At 40.6% G+C, this 15,608-nt stretch overlaps 1 non-coding gene across 1 annotated transcript; it reads left to right on the top strand.

Moving 5' to 3' along the window:
* Window positions 1–14,989: 14,989 nt before the first annotated feature.
* Window positions 14,990–15,096, top strand: LOC131250226 (small nucleolar RNA R71). The gene has a single exon (XR_009173152.1). It is a non-coding gene; the product is annotated as a small nucleolar RNA R71 (small nucleolar RNA).
* Window positions 15,097–15,608: the final 512 nt, after the last annotated feature.

The following is a 15,608-nucleotide window of genomic DNA, read 5'->3' as shown; positions in this document are numbered from 1 at the left end:
TCCCTAAAACAAGCTGAGAAAATAGATGGACGGCCTGGATAAAACAAATGCATCACATTGGACCCCACATAGTCCTGCGCCTCGACGGAGATCCGTGATGGTAGGGTCACCATGGCAATCCGCGTCAGATTTGGACGGTCTAGATTACTGTACAACTATGGTTTAAAAAAAAAAAGATTATGCACATGTATCTTTTATTCCTTGCTGAGAATAACCACAGACGTTCGAATATAGAGTAATTACCCATCCAAGTGCCCCATTTTAATATGAGACTTGTAATTGTATCCATCCAAGTGCTTATATGTGAATTAATTAAAAGGTTCCATCTTTCAATATTGCATGAACTCTGCCTTAATGCACCAATGATTAGTAGCTGCCTCAACATTTTCCCTTCGTCGCTTTCTCATTGGCTTGGCCCCAGCTATTATTGTCTGGGAGATCTGGGTTGGCAAGAATGGAGCCAGATTTGACAACAAGACGTTCAAGGCAAATGCAATCATCTCCATAATATCAAACCGGCTCATAGAGATAGGCTCCTTACTCCTTGACATCGACCACTTTCAATGGCAAGACATTGTTCATAGAGGCTCCCAAGCAATTCATTCTGCCCCTCTATCATTTACAAGCGCCTCTGCTGTCAACTGGGTAAAGTCGTATGAGAATTGGCTTAAGCTAAACGTTGATGGATCAACCAAGCGCAATCCTGGAGCAGGATGTGGGGGAGGCGTGTGGCGCGATCACCGGGGTAACATGATCTTCACTTTCCACAACCAATTTGGTCAGGTCTCAAATATGGTGGCAGAAGCTCATGCCATGGCTGATGGCATCTACTTATGCAATGTCTTGGGGCTCTCCTCCATAATTGTTGAAACAGACTCTCGTACCCTTTATGACGCGGTCTCTTCCTCATCTTCTACTTGCGGCTGGAGTCTCTAGTACATCCTCAGTTACATCCAACAGCAATCCCACCCCCTGAACATACGCTTTTCCCATACGCTCCGCGAAGGGAACACCGTGGCTGATGGGCTGGTGAACTTGGCTAGCAGTGGTTCCCTGAATCGCCTATATCTCCGGCCATCAGAGCTTCCCCGTGTTATTAGAGGCAACATCGTTCTGGACAAAGCTGGCCTGGGCCATCTACGACACTGCAAAATTAAGAAGGGAGTCGGGTAAATAGTGCCTTCCACACCATCCAGCCCATCTCAGCCCCCATCTCAGCTGTCCACGCTGGCGCCAGCCTCCATTTCCATCCCGCGGCTCCATTTCCTATCTCCGGCTCTGTTTCCACCCGGCCTTGTCCGAAAGACTGTACATTGAATCATCAATACAAATACTCTTTCTAAAAAAAAAAAAAAAAAGAACTCTGAAAAGCTAGAGGCAGAAAAACTTTATTTTTCCTGGTCAATATTGTTCATGTGACATCCACTCCGTCCACCTGGTGTGGCTTCCCATATTCATTATATTACTGAAGCTTCTGCCCATGTAAAACTCAAGTACGTCACACGATGATCTGGATAATAAGATCAGCCTAACTTTGAGGCAATGCAGCGATGGAGTGACAATCTCCTAACCAAAAGCTCCCATCCATCCGACACATGCATGGTTGAGAGGCCAAGTTAAAAAGGAAATGTGTAATCAAGTGAATGGATCTCTCACACAGCTACCATGAGAGGCCTTGTTCTCATGCTTAGATGGCACACAAAATCTAGGGCATTCGTTGGGTAGTGTACAATGTGATCGTGCACCAAAAATTAATATTGGTTTCTTAATCTGGTTGCAGATCTCACCCATATGAGAAAGATAGATGGTAGAAAGATAATGGTTGTGATTGTGGACCAAAAAATAATATCTTGTGGCAGATCACAAGATAATATTGTTGCAGAGAGAGGAATTAATGTTGGACTTTTCTTTTCATTTTTTAAAATATACTACTAAAATTAACAATCTTTATAAAAAGAATAACGGAATGTAGGTATTTACAATACTACAAATTATAGATGAGATTATTTGCATACATGCTGTTCTCACTTTGTTATTTGTAAATATCCTATTATTTAGGTAGGTATTTACAAAACTTCCATTTTCTTTAAGATGGCAGCTCTACCAACCGATTCACTCAGTCTGAGTCATACTGAGTCACGTTGATTCCCTTGAATCAGCAAGCTGAGTCTAATGAGTCTGGCCAAGTCAGGATTGAGTCCGACCCACAAGAAAATTTCTCAGTGACTTGACTCGAAATTTCTGGCAATTTGGCAGTATTTTATTTTCAAATGTAGAGTAATAGGGCAATTTGTGTTTCCTCAAGATTTGAAGGAAATGCTAATAATGTTAGGGTCATTTTGGTCATTTTTGTTGTTGATAAGATGATTTAGACGCCCTATTCATTTCTTTTTTTGTCCTATGGAAGGTAGTGACAAACTTGTAATTCTAGGCCCCACTTCATAATTCGGTGATTTATAAACAAATAATAAAAGGTTTCATGATGAATGGATCCAAACCGTCCAAATGGCCGGCCTCCATGAGGTGCCGCATCATGTGGACTGATTGGATTTTATGCCCATGACATGGGTGCAAAGGTGTGCGCCTAAAAAGGTGCGCATGTGAGCATTTTTTCTATATGAGGCCTGCTCTCCTGCACACCTTTTTAGGTGAGCACCTATGTGCGCACCTTTGTACACGTGTTATGAGTACAAAATTCGATCCAAAACTCTAGTGGGCCATAACAAAGAGAGAAGCAAATCAAGGGATAAAACTATTTTATTTTTCCATGGCTCACTAGAGTTTTGGATCGGGCTGAAATTTAAGCATCAGGGCCGGGGTTTCATGAGACATAAGATCACGTGAACTGATTGGATTTTGTGCCCATGACATGTTGCAAAGGGGCGCATAGGTGAACAATATATATATATATATATATATATATATATATATATATATATATATATATATATATATATATATATATATATATATATATATATATATATATATATTGTTCACACCCCAAGTATAGGGTTGTGATGTAGTAATAATCTCAGTAAGACCGAGGTCGAATCCACAGGGACTGAACCTTGTACGTATTCTGAAAGTAACTAGAACTAGAACTAGACGAAGATGTAATCTAAATCAGAGAGAATTAAGAGAATAATTGTGAATAGATTAATTAAAAACTAATAAAAATAAAGGTGAGAACTACAGTGCCAAGGATCCACTTGTAGCAATTGGGAAGCTACCTTGCATTGATTTAAAGACAACTGGAATTAAAGTCCTATCCTATCCAATTGGTACGAAGAGATTTGTTAGATCTCTGAACTTCTCATGGATCTAATCATCAATAGATAAAAGTGGTGAAGAGTTGGAAGTGATTCTGTCACCTAACCATGCCCAGGAGACGATGGCAAACAACAACAATTTACCAATCTCATAGCCAATCATAAGAGATTTGTGAAAGTTGGGAAGGATTCCATCACCCTACCATGCTCATGGGACGATGGTGAACAACAGGACTGCCTAATTTCATAATCCCAATTCATGAAGAAGATATTCAAAGCAATCGCAGATCCATTGTAATTTGAATTACAACAAACTATTAAAAACTAAAAATATTCCTTCATAATCAAACTAGAATCCAGAAGAGTTCAATAAACATGAATCAAAGCAAAACAACCATCCTAAGTACGCTACAAGCTTCACCTCTTAGCCCTAGCTAAGAGGTTTAGCCTAACATAGTCATGATCAAGCTAACTCTCAATTAAATAAAACAAAAAGGAAAATAACTAAGGAGAAGAAAGAAAGAAAAAAACTCTTGAGATCGTCGGCCCACGCTCCACGGCTCTACCTCCATGGCTGCCCACTGTCTCTTCACATCCCAAGCTGCCCCTCTCCATGTCTCCATGGTTGCCTTTTATATCCATGAGGGGCGGTGGAATGAATTTACGTAGCATAGCAGCGTGCGCAGCGACACGCTGAAGCAACCGCGTTTGGATGCAAATTGTGGACAATTGATCGTCCATCCTTTGAATCTGCCTCCTTGATGGTGGTCGGCCCCACCTCGGGCTCCATCTGAACGGTTCGGATTGACCGTCTGACCATGATTAAGATCACCGAATGGCCCACGAAGGCCGGATGCGCGTTACACATGTACCTGCGCATGAAATTGCGTTGAGATGCTCGGTGGGGCCCACATTGCTATTTTTTGAGAAATTGGACCCGTTCATTGGATTCCTAGTGAAAAACTAATCGGGAGAGAGTGGTTTTTATCGGGTTTTGGTGCGGTCCACTGTATAAAATCAATTCGTTGTCCATCCTGCGTTTTTCGATGGTCCACATGTGTGTGTGTGCACGGGGCCAAACGGCCACCTAGGCGAGGGTCACATCTCCCCCTTTAGACACAATAGACGGTCCAGATCATCACTCCGGGCAATGAGTGGGGTCTACTGGAAAAAATCGGTGAATCGCAGTGAGGCATTGGAGAGTTTTTTTTAAGAAACTATCGGTCAACGCAACACTGACCAATTTTAGTAGTTGCGGTGCATGAGTGCACATGGGTCCCCTGTGGGGTCCATCGTGATGTATATATGAAATCCGTTCCAACCATTCATTTTACCACCTCATTTAAGGGGTTGAGACCAAAATTGAAGCATATCCAGATATCAGGTGGGCCCCAGATTAGTAAATTGTGGACTGATCTGTCTGTTGGGCCACTTTAACAGGGATCCAATGGATGAAATTCGACGTGTACAGTTAATTTATGGTCCTCAGGGCAGATATAAAGTTTCGAGTTGAACGGATGGTAGGAACCCTATTATCTTACATTCTGAACGATTTTCAGGCCTGTTTAACGTGAGTGGCTTAATTTTCTCGGATCTTTGGCCTGTGAATTCTTCGATCTCGGTCCCCTGGGGTCCGTCCCTTGCCTTGGTGATTTATGAGTGTTAAATTCATGCTTTTAGTACCATTTTTCAGTCCAGGCTCCTAAATTCACCTTGCAACATAAACACAATTAAAATAGATCGTTAAATAGTATTATGTTTGTAAATTCAGGTAATAATTGGGATCTAATATGCAATATTTGACCCTCAACACAATCTCCAACCAGTATTTTGCTAGTCTCGAGCAAAGTATGCAAAAAATAAGTTGAGAACTACAGGATAATTTCTATAATTTCGAGTGAATTTTGAAAAATAATCCAGATACTAGAGTTCTAAGATTCATGAATGTTGGGCATTACTTTTTCCTGGACTTAAAAGCATGGTAAACTTCGTAGTCAAGCTCAAAGTATTAATCCATCAATTAGAACAATCTTAAACATCGAGTTCCATGGGTGTATAGTGAAACCTAAACTTATCACAATTAAAAACCCAATCTTTATTTTCACGATAACATAGATAAATCACCAGTTCATTCAGGATAACCATAACCTAAACAAAAACTTGTCATACAGTTCAACTTTTCATTCTTCAAGCTTTTGATTTTTCCATCGATGACTTTCATGCTATGTCAATTTTTTAAAGGTAAAGCCAAAGAAGGGAAACGAGCCCTCACCTATAGGGAGCACACCTATGGTGGAGACCATTCGCCCAACCCTTTCCAAAGACAATTATTTTTTAGCTGGGTATTTACTCTTTTCTTTGAACATGATGAACAAATTCTCCAGGTTGGCTCCTTCCATGTCTAGTGATTATCAAGTTATCAATTCAATATCGAACAGAAGCCTTAATGTGTAAGCTAGGTGTGACATGTGAAATCATGACTCAATTAATGTTTAAAACTTCTAATCATGGATTAACAATTCAAACTTAACCGTGAAATCTAACAGATAACTGAATCTAAGAGTCATAAGTTACCAACATTATGTATCTTATACTTCTAAATCAAAGACGACCATCAAAATCACTTCGAATTCACAAGAATTTTTTAAAATTTTCACAATTTTTGCTCAAGACCAAGAAAAATACTGATTAGGTAACCTAATCTCCCATCCCCAACTTGAAATCTACATTGTCCTCATTGTAAAAGAAATAAGCATGTAATGCACATAGGACAATGAAAGTAAAAGAGAAGTGATGGAAAGATAGTATCTGATGAGGAAATTAAACTATCTTTCCAAAAAAATATCAGTGTGAGAGCGGGTTAGCACAAGAGTGAAACCAACAAATGCAACCTATCGTAAAACAACTTAGAAAGCAAACTAACCTAACAGCATAAAGCCAACTATCCTAGAACGGCATAAAACAAACTACTCTAGTCCTATGAAAGCAGGGGAAAAGTTACTCAGTCATGCGGCAAGGTTACTCTTCCGGCCAGTATCTTGATAAATTTCTCAGTAGGTTTCTTAACAGGTTCATCCAAAAGCCCTTTTTGTAATAGGCTTGGGTGCCCTGGAGTATGAATGTCCTGAGAAACTTATGTACCTTAGCAAACAATTGTCTATGATTCGCCTGAGGTATCCAAAGTATATATGTTCACTCCCCAAGTATAGGTTTGTGATGTAGTAATAAACTCGGTGAGACGGAGGTCGAATCCCAAGGGACTGATACCTGTACGTTATCTGAAACTAAGTAGAACGAGAACTAGATTAAGATGAAATCTAAATCGAATGATTTTTGAGGAATAATAGTGAAATACTAATCTAAAACTTAAGGAATTCAGAAGAAGGAAACTAGGGATTCAGAGGATCCACTTGTAGAGATCAGGGAGATCTTATGCCTGCATCAAGAATCATGGAAATTAAACTGAACTTACTTGATCTAGTTTTCACGAGATGAAAGGTATATTAATTAGAATGGATTCCATCACCAAACCATGTCCAGGAGACAAAGCAAACAACAGAATTAAACTAATTAACAACCAATCAACAATGCATGAAGGTTAGGAAGGGTACCGTCATCCGACCATGCCCATGAGATGATGGTGAACAACAGGGCTTCCTGACGTCATAAACATCAAAAGGAGGAAGAAATACCCAAATCCATCGCAAATCTATTGTAATTTCAGTCACAACAAACCATAAAAAAAACTGAAAGTATTCCTTTTAATTGAACTAAAATCAACATCAGTCAGTCTAAACAAGAGGCACAAGCAAAGTCTCTCCCATCAAACTACAAGCTTCACCTCTTAGCCCTAGCTAAGAGGTTTAGCAACCCATGGACATGATTGCACTATACCTCATAAAAACAGAAAAACAACAAAGAAAACTCTACTCCCTGTCTCTTGCTCGCACGTTCACAACCAGCCGTGGATCTTCTGTTTCTTCCCTTCTCCTCCTTTCTTCCCGTTCTTTCTCTCTTTCTTATAGCTGTCAAGCGCCTTAGAGGAGTCAGTTCCGCACTCTTCTTTACGTAGCAAAGGGTTCCGGCGCCAACTCTATTCTCGCAGCAAGCAACGCACAAAAAGGCTACGTTTGGACTGAAAACAGGATGTTGATCGTCCCGATTATTACATCCTCCATCATGGATAGGGTCAAACCTGGCCGGGGCTTCCATTGGACGGTTCGGATCGCTGATCCGATCACGTTCTGGGTCACGTAACTCCATGGAAAATCCAAATTTTTTGAACGCAAGTAAACCTTACGCAGGTCGCGCTGATGTGTTCGGTGGGCCCCATAATGATGTCTTCAGAGAAATTCACTTCGTTCATTGGATTCCTGACGAAAAACTGGTCAGGAAGGGTGGGTTTTCTTCAAATTCTGCATGGCCCATTGCACCAGATCCATTCACCGTCCATCTTGCTTTTGGACGAACAAAAGTGGATCTTCGGGACCTTTTGAAAATTTACCACCTAGGCATGAGTGATATGACCCTCTTGATTCTCATGGACGGTCCAGATCAGGCATCTGGACCATGATGGTGGCCCACAGAGATCGTCCGCGGGCTCTGTTCTTGCATAAACAGAGGAGAAAAAAAAGAAAACGGATTTCCTCCACTGTGCTGCTAGCGGGGCCCATGATTAAATTCAGTTAGGAAATCCACACCGTCCACTGAAATCCTGGCGAAAATCCAGTCAGGAATGAGTAGTTTTGGTAGGTTCTTGTGTGGCCCACTGTACTAACTCAATTCACCGTTCATCTTACGTCTTTTGACGATCCACGTGCATACACGTGTATGGGACCAAAATTCCACTTAGGTGAGGGTATTCCCTACCCGAGAGACACAATAGACAGCTCTGATCATCAAAATATGATATAGGTGGGACTCACTAGCCAAAAATGGACGGACAACGTCCGTCCGCTGTCCCTGCGTAAGAAGAAGACGGGTCAGCCCGTCTTTGACCGGGCTGACCGTCTGGTGCACGGCCGGTGCGTGTACATTATGTACATGCACTGTACATGTAGGGTCCACTGTGATGTTTGTGAGACATCTGCTCCATCTATTTGATGTGTCACTCCATTTAAGGCATTGAGAACAAAATTGAAGCATTTACAGATACCAGGCGGGTCCCAAATCACTGATTTATGGGCTGATCTGTCCATTGGGCCACTTCCAGAGGGATCCAATGGCTGAAATTTGACGTGTACGGTTAGTTTTTGGTCTTCGAGCCATGTATAAAGTTTTGAGCCGAATAGATGATGGAAACCTAGTGATCTTACATTCTGGCTGACTTTCAGGCCGCTTGAGCTTTAGTTTCTCGATTTTTGCGGATCCCTGGCGTGTAATTCCATCAATCTTGGTCCCCTGGAGTCCGTCCCTTGCCTTTAGTGTCATCAGAGCGTTAAATCCATGCTTTAAGCTTCCTTTTCAGTCCATGCTCGTAAATACACTCTGCATCACAAACATGATTAAAGCGGGCCATTAAACGGTATCATGTTCGTAAATCCAAGCAATAACTGGGGTCTAATATGCAATATTTGACCCTCAACACAACCCCCAACTAGCATTTTACTAGTCCCGAGCAAAATATACGAAAATTAAGTTGAGAATCATAGGAGAATTTCTCGAGTGATTTTTGAAAAACTATCCAAATTCCAGAATTCTAGGGTTCATGAATGTTAGGCATAACTTTCTCCTATATTCAAGCACATGGTAAAACATCATAATCAAGTTTAAAGTATTAATCCATCAATTAGAATAATTCTAAACATTTAGTTTCATGAGTGTATAGTATAATCTCGACTTATCAACATGAAACTCACTTCTCAATTTCAGCATATCATTGGTAGCCAACAAGAGAATTCATGATAACCAAAATTTACCCCACAGATCGTCCTTTCATTCCTTTAGCTTTTAATTTTTTACAGTACAAGTAATGCCAAGAAGGGGAATTAAATCCTCACCTACAGGGAGCAAACCTATGGTGAAGACTGTACACCCAACCCTTTTCGCATATCATCTATGGGGAATTAAATCTATACCTATAGGGAACAAACCTATGGTGAAGATTATTTGCACAACCCTTTACAAAGGCATTTATTTTTATTTTATTTTATTTTATTTTTTTTAGGTATTTTCTTTTTCTTCAATTGATCATGACGGGCAAATTTTTCAAGCTGGTTCGTCACATGCTTAGTGATTACCAAATTAACCCTTCCATATCAAACTGAAACCTTTATGTGAAAGCAAGATGTGTCTTGTGAAATCATGACTCAATCAATATTTAAAACCTCTAATCATGGATTAACAATTCAAACTTAACTGTGAAATCTAAAAGATACTGAATCCAAGAGTCATAAATTACCAACATCACTTATCTTGTAATTCTAAATCTAAGATGGCCGTCAAAATCACTTCGAATTCATACGAAATTTCAGAAAAATTTTAAAAAATTTACAATTTCTACTGAAGACCAAGAAAACACTGATTAGGTAGCCTAATCTCCCACCCCCAACTAAAAATCTACATTGTCCTCAATGTAAAAGAAATAAGCATGCTATGTACATGGGACAACGAAAATATAAAAGGAGTGATGGAAAAATAGTACCTGGACGAAAGAATCAAGAGGCGTTCCAAAGATATCTACGAAAGAGTAGGTCAGCACAAGAGAAAAACCAATAAGAATAAAATCTTACCTATACCACTTTTGCAGGTGCTCTTAATTGCATTTAGCATATGCAACAAGCCTTTAAACCCCTAGGTTGCCCCTAGTGGATGAGTTGTAGTCTCGTGAAGGTTTGCAGCAATGTTACCCACAAACATTTGAACTAACTAACTAAAATAAAATAAAATAAAATAAAAGGCTAGGTTGCCTCCTAGGAGTGCTAAGTTTAACATCTATCCTAAAGCAGTATAAAACAAACTACCCTAGTCCTATGAAAGCAGGAAACCTATCTATGCCTCCATCAGACTAGGAGATCAATCCTGGTAAACAGGATCAGTTAGAGGTATGGACATGTCCTTTAAATCAAATTTCTAGACAAATGGCTTTAAGCGATGTCCATTTACTTTAAACTCCTTGCCATTGTCAGGATCTTTTATCTCAACGACCCCATGAGGATACGCAGTGACCACAATGTAAGGGCCAGTCCAACGAGATCGAAGCTTACCTGGAAAGAGATGTAATCGAGAATTATACAAAAGGACTTTCTGACCAGGTGTGAATGATGTCCGTAGAATACGTTGGTCATGAAACGCCTTCATTCTGTCCTTGTAAATTCTCGAGTTCTCGTATGCGTCATTCCGAATTTCTTCGAGTTCATTCAACTGAAGTTTGCGTAGTGAGCTAACATTGTCCAGATTGAAATTCAAATTTTTGATTGCCCAGTAGGCTCTATGTTCCAACTCCACAGGCAAGTGACAAGCCTTCCCATAGACAAGTCTAAAGGGAGACATTCCAATAGGGTTTTTAAACGCAATATGGTAAGCCCATAAGGCATCGGTCAATCGGATTTACCAATCCTTACGGTCAGAGTTAACCATTTTCTCCAAAATGTGTTTGATCTCCCTATTAGAAATCTCAACTTGCCTACTTATCTGTGGGTGATATGGGGTGCTTATCTTATGAGAGATACCGTATTTCTTCATTAAACTCTCGAATGGTCTGTTATAAAAGTGTGAACCCCCATCACTAATGATAGCTCGAGGCGTTTCGAATCGGGAGAGGATGTTCTCTTTTAGGAATTTAATGACCGTGTGATGGTCATTATTCTGACACGGAATCGCTTCAACCCATTTAGTGACATATTCTACAATGAGCAAAATATATAAATTTTTAAAAGATTGGGGGAATGGTCCCATGAAATCAATGCCCCAGCAATCAAATGCTTCTATGATAAGGATGGGATTCAAAGGCATCATATTTCGACGGGACAATGCTCTCAATTTCTGACAATGCTCACAAGCTTTGCAAAACTCATGAGTATCCCTAAACATAGTGGGCCAATAAAAGCCACACTACAAAATCTTGGTCGTGGTCTTTTTAGCAGAAAAGTGACCACCACAGGCCTGTGAGTGATAGAAGGAGATGACACTCTGATGTTCATCATCTGGCACATATCTCCTTAGGATCTGGTCTGGGCAATATTTAAACAAATATGGATCGTCCCAGAAAAAGTTGCGCACCTTGGTAAAGAATTTCTTCTTATCTTGTGCAGTCCAATGCGTCGGTATGGAACCTGTGGCAAGATAATTGGCAATATCAGCGAACCAAGGTGAATGAGAGACTCTGAACAATTGTTCATCATGGAACATGTCATTGATATGGGTCGCCTCAGGGGAATCAGAGGTATTAAGGCGAGACAGATGATCGGCCACTACATTCTCCACTCCCTTTTTATCTTTAATTTTCAAATCAAATTCTTGGAGTAGATGGATCCATCATATCAAACGGGGCTTAGAATCATTCTTAGAAAGAAGATACTTAAGTGTCGCATGATCTGTTTAGATAATGATCTTGGATCCAATCAGGTAGGACCTAAATTTATCCAAAGTGAATACCACGGCTAGGAGTTCCTTTTCCGTAGTCGAGTAGTTCACTTGGGCAGAATTTAAAGTTCTACTTGCGTCATGAATGATGTAAGTCCTCTTATCTTTTCTCTTGCCTAGAACCGCTCCAAGAGCATAATCAGAAGCGTCGCACATAAGCTCAAAAGGAAGGCTCCAGTCGGGTGGTTGTATGATGGGTGCACTAGTCAACATGCTATTAAGCTTAGTGAAAGCTTCCTGACATGGCTCAATCCACTCGTATGGTGCATCCTTTTGAAGTAGATTACATAAAGGACGAGAGATGAGACTAAAGTCCTTTATGAATCTTCTGTAAAACCCAGCGTGTCCTAAGAAGGATCGCACGTCCCGTATGGTCTTGGGTGGAGGTAGGTTAGAGATAAGATCAATTTTTGCCTTATCCACCTCGATTCCTTTGGACGAGATAATATGTCCAAGGACAATTTCCTTATGAACCATGAAATGACACTTCTCCCAATTAAGTACCAAGTTCTTTTCTTCACATCTTCTCAGCACACATTTAAGACTCTCTAAGCACTCGCTGAAAGATGAATTGAAAATAGAGAAATCGTCTATGAAGACCTCTAGATATTTCCCCACCATGTCAGAAAAGATACTTATCATACATCGCTGAAAGGTGGCAGGGGCATTACATAATCTAAATGGCATCCTTCTGTAGGCAAAGGTGCCTTAGGGACATGTAAATGTGGTCTTATCCTGGTCCTCAGGAGCGATTTCAATCTGATTGTAGCCCAAATACCCGTCAAGGAAACAGTAATAAGAATGACCAGTTAGCCTTTCCAAGATTTGATCAATGAAGGGCAAAGGAAAGTGGTCCTTCCTCGTGACGGTATTCAGCTTCCTGTAGTCAATGCACATTCTCCAACCAGTAGTAACTCTAGTTGGCACAAGTTCATTATTGGCATTGGCTACGATGGTGATCCCGGACTTCTTAGGAACTACCTGAGTTGGACTCACCCATTGAGTATCGGATATGGGGTATATGATACCCACATCCAGTAGTTTAAGAACCTCGGCTTTAACTACTTCTCTCATGTTTGGATTTAGTCTACATTGTGATTATCGAGCGGTCTTCGCATTATCCTTAAGATATATGCGGTGAGTACAAATCGAGGGGTCGATTCCCTTGAGGTCTGCTATCGTCCATCCAAGGGCTCCCTTATGCTCAATGAGAGTAGATATGAGTATACTCTCCTGTTCTTTCTCCAGGTGGGCAGAGATCACCACCGGGTATGTCTTATCTTGACCTAAATAGACATATTTTAAATCAGAGGGCAAAGGTTTTAGGTCAAGCTTCGGCGGCTTGAGGTTAGACGGTAGAGGCACTACATCAGTTTGGGGCAACTCTTCAAATTGTGGCCTCCACCGGTTAACTTCAAGTACCGGTGCAGTATCAAGTAAGACACACGTCTCCCTAATTATGTCATCATCAAAATCATGAGAATGGGCCAGATACATCTCTAGAGGGTCAGAGGATAAGGTCAGAGGTGCCGTATCTTCCACTAAAGAGTCAATCATGTTAATGTCGTGGAAATCATCATCATCCTCTAAGTTTCTGCCGTTATTGAAAAAGATGTTTGACTTTAATGTCATATTCCCAAAAGACATAGTCATGACACCATTCCTGTAATTGATAATTACGTTTGAAGTGGCAAGGAATGGGCGACCAAGAGTGACGGGAATCTGAGTGCTCATGTTATTAATAGGTTCGGTGTCCAGGATGATAAAATCTACAGGGTAGTAAAATCTATCAACTTGGACCAACATATCCTCAATTATCCCTCTTGATACACGAACAGAGCGATCAGCAAGTTGTAGTGTGGTTAGGGTGGGTTTTAATTCACCCAAACCTAACTATTTGTATACTGAGTAAGGAATCAGATTGATGCTCGCACCTAAGTCAAGAAGTGCATGATCAATTCGGTGGTTCCCGATTACACATGATATGGTTGGGCTACCAGGATCATTGAATTTCTGTGGCACGTCTTGCTTTAGGATGACACTCACTTTCTCGATCAAGAAGATCTTCTTTTGAATACTCTGCCGTCGTTTGGTCATGCATAAATCTTTCAGGAATTTGGCATATGAAGGTATCTGTTTTACGACATCAAGTAGAGGAATGTTAACTTTCTCTTGTTTCAACACCTCTAGGATATCTTGAGAGTTAGAGAGAGGTTTTGGTGCGACCAACCGTTGGGGAAATGGAGCAACTGGCTTTTCTAGAAGTTCCGGTTCTAATTTTTGTGGGGCCTTACTAAATCCATCATTGTTTTCCTCTTCTGGTTCTTGAGGCTTTTCGGGCCTAACCGGAAGGGTTTTATCAATGATCTTCCCACTCCTAAGAGTGGTGATGGATTTAGCGTGCCCCATTTGATTTGAAGAGCTGGGATCACTTATCTCGTATTGCGGTTTAGGATTGGAGAGCGGTTGTGCAGGAAGCACCCCCTTTTCTATAACCGTCATACGTGAATCCATCTTTTGCATAAAGTCTCGCATTGCCTGGGTCAGCTCTTGTATGGAATTTTGAACTGGTTCTTCTTGAGGTTTCCCTTGATTTAGATTTTGATTGAAGAAACTTTGAAGGGTAGCAGTTTGTCCATTTCTTCAACTAAAGTTTGGATGATTTTTCCAACCAGGATTGTATGTATTAGAGGTCGGTCCATTGAAAGGTCTTTGATAATTATTTACGGCATTGGATTGTTCATTCAACACTTCTCGAAAGGCGGGTATCGTAGGACAATTTTCAGTTATATGAAGGTTGCAATCACAGATGCCGCAAACACTTTCATTAATCTTATCCTTCTTTCCTTTCATGGCTTCAACTTTTCTTATAAGCATAGTCACTTTATACTTGAGATCATCCTCTTCTTTTAAGAGATACAATCCACCTTTCTCCTTAGATTGAGTTGGCCTAGACGTGGTGTTCGATTTTGGGTAATAGTTCCATGATTGTGTTTTTTCAACAAGACTTGAGGTAATCCCATACCTCGTCAACATTTTTATTAAAGAATTCTCCATTGTACATTGTCTTGACCATTTGGCGCATGGAAGATGTCAGTCCATCATAGAAAAAATTTGTAATGCGCCACGTTTCAAAGCCGTGTTGTGGGCACGAACTGACCAAATCCTTGAACCTTTCCCAACATTGGAAGAATGTTTCATCTTCCTTTTGGGCAAAGTTCATGATTGCTTTTCTGAGGGTAATCGTTTTATGATGTGGGAAAATTTTCTTTATGAATTCCCTCTGCATGTCATTTCATGTGCCAATGGATCTAGGACGCAGTGAATGTAACTACGTCTTAGCCTTCTCCTTTAAGGAAAAAGGAAAGAGTTTCAGCCTAACTCTTAGCCTTCTCCTTTAAAGAAAAAGGAAAGAGTTTCAGCCTAACTGTGTCCTCAGGCACATTTTGAAAATATAAAGTGGTTATGATCTCATCAAACTCTTTCAAATGTAAATATGGTTCTTCAGATTCAAGCCCATGGAACTTAGGAAGTAGTTGGATAACCCCTGGCTTGATGTCCATATGTCCTATATTTTCAGGAAAAATCATGCATGAGGGCGTACTCACCCCTGCTGGTTGTAAATAATCTCTTAAAGTACGTGGCGGGGGTGCTTGATGCACCTCATTCTCATCCTGAATGTCCTCCACCCTAGGTTGGGGTAGAAGAGGTTGGTTTTCAGCCATCACTTCAATTAACTTAGGAAATTTCAAG

The sequence above is a fragment of the Magnolia sinica genome, chromosome 6, assembly GCF_029962835.1.
Source record: "Magnolia sinica isolate HGM2019 chromosome 6, MsV1, whole genome shotgun sequence".
Taxonomy (NCBI): Eukaryota; Viridiplantae; Streptophyta; class Magnoliopsida; order Magnoliales; family Magnoliaceae; genus Magnolia; species Magnolia sinica.
The sequence above is the reverse complement of the archived record's forward strand: the minus strand, read 5'-3'. Positions and strand labels throughout refer to the sequence as shown.